Source organism: Eucalyptus grandis, chromosome 11, assembly GCF_016545825.1.
Source record: "Eucalyptus grandis isolate ANBG69807.140 chromosome 11, ASM1654582v1, whole genome shotgun sequence".
NCBI classification, from domain to species: Eukaryota; Viridiplantae; Streptophyta; class Magnoliopsida; order Myrtales; family Myrtaceae; genus Eucalyptus; species Eucalyptus grandis.
The window spans coordinates 15,410,983-15,413,152 of record NC_052622.1 but is presented as its reverse complement, the minus strand read 5'-3'; the positions used below and the strand labels follow the sequence as shown (position 1 = coordinate 15,413,152).

The window sequence follows — 2,170 nt, the reverse complement described above, 5'->3', positions numbered from 1 at the left end:
GTTTTAAAACCGACGAAAATTATCCTCGGTTTAAGTCGGCCAAGGAGAATAGGAAATTTGAGGAAAGTTGACCGTGGACTTTCCTTTTCCTCGTTGGACTCTGTTTCATGAATGGTTTTCTTTTCTTTCTTTTATATTATTAGAGATTGGCCGTTCTGTTTGTTTTGCGGAGAGAATGATGCGTCGTCGTTGATCAAAGAAAGAGAGGAGACTTGAGGCGCCGAAACGAGTGCTTGGCGTGAGTCTCGTGGGTCTCTATTCGGCAAATTACGTCCAAGAGTCCGAGTTTTTACGGCTGACTAAATCTTGCGTAAGATTTGTTTAATTCTTCATGAGGTTTAAAGATTATTTAGTGAAGAATTATGAGGCTAAATATCACGTGCATTATTTGGTATAATTAGGCTTTATAAAAGTGTTTGCCTGACCCAAGTATGATTGTAATCTCCGCATATCACTTAATCTATTTGATCTATAATAAAATTTGTAGCTACTCTCCTTGTGAACATGGTCATGGTGATCGAATTATATAAATTTGATATCCGATTTATTTTCTTATTCTGTCTATTTTATTATTCGATCGTTTACATTTCGCAACATCATAAATAATTTTGTCTCTAATAAAAAGAAAAGAAAAGAAAAAGACAAAAGGGTAAGAAGTCATCTTTAATCAAAGTGGAGCGAGACTGCATGGACCCACCACCCTCCTCATCGCCTACTCCTCCAACCAAAACCGCCTCCTCCAAGGACTACCACGGCCGCCTCCGTGCTACTGCCGTCAGTGACTCCTCCATCTCCGCCATGTTTGAGAGGGACGAGCTCTTGGGCTTCATCAGCGACGCCCCTTTGCTTGACACTAAGTTCGACTGGCTCGCTGATGTGGCTTTGACGTTCTTGCATAGGCTAAATTACAAAGGAGATGCCGATATGGCCCTGGTATGCAGAATGAGGGACGAGGAGCGAATAACGGCTTGATTTATCTTCATATTAGCATGGCTTCCTAATTAGTTTGTGACCTCGAGAATTTATTAAGTGTTGGAAGGTTACGAGAGCTTAACGGGCGGATTAAAACCCAAACTTGATTCAACCGTGCATCAAAGACACCTGGAAGAGAATTAGGGTGTCTGATTTAAATTCTTGCACATCTTCTTACTGAAATAATGAGAATCTGACTAGAGGTCACAGCCTATGTGACAAGCATTCCCCGGACTTTTATGTTTCTCCGGCAATGAAGAAAAAAATGTGAAAGGCAATGTACTGCAAAATTAACATCTTATTATAACAAAACCATTCCGTGTACCATCGCGTTTGGTGATGGAGGTCGGATTTATGTGTTGAGAGACGTTGCTGTGAATTCCTTTATCATCACTGAATGTATCGAGTTCAGTTGTTCAACTTCTCAGGTAACGCGCCGTCACAAGCGCTTACTGTAGAGGAGCTGTTGGCGCTTTACTCGCGTATGGCGTCACCAGTACGTTCGACTTTGAGAACGTTGGAAGGTGATTGAGGGAGTTGAGGGATCACACTGACCCCATCATCGTGGCAATGCTCCTTGGCGACAAGTCCGATCTCCGCCACCTCGTGGCAATCCCACTGGAGGACGGGAAGTCATTCGCCGAGAACGAGTCCCTCTATGTTATGGAGACTTCTGCATTGGACACGACCAATGTGGAAGCAGCTTTTGCTGAGGTCCTGTCTCAGATTTGTCCGATTGTGAGGAAGAAAGCAGTCGAAGCGGGTGAATACCCAAGTGTTCCTTCTGTTCCCGCTCAGGGACAGGCGATCAATGTCAAAGAAGACGGGCCTGTTTTAAAGAGGATTGGATACTGCTTTGGTTAAGGGCGGTTTCTTTAGCTGCTTGTCGCTATTAGGGAGGGTATGCTAAGTACTACCTCTGTGTATTATTTTTTTCTTACGCAAGATGTCCTTGGATATTATGGGTGCATGACAAAATTTGTGAAATAGAAATGAATTTCTATTCCTCAGATGAGTTTCTAAGCAAAAAAATTCATTTAATAACGACTTAAAATTTTTGTTTCCGGAACAGAAATTTCTTTGATAATAGAATAAAAATTTATATTTCTAAGAATATAAATTGATTAAATAACAACATAGGAAATCCTCAAATATAAAATAACAGTCCAAATAATAGCAAAACATTACAATAGTTAAA

The 2,170-nt window shown here is 41.1% G+C and overlaps 1 pseudogene; it reads left to right on the top strand.

The window, feature by feature from the left end:
* Positions 1-687: 687 nt before the first annotated feature.
* On the top strand, positions 688-1,836 carry LOC104427299 (annotated as a pseudogene).
* The last annotated feature ends 334 nt before the right edge of the window (positions 1,837-2,170 follow it).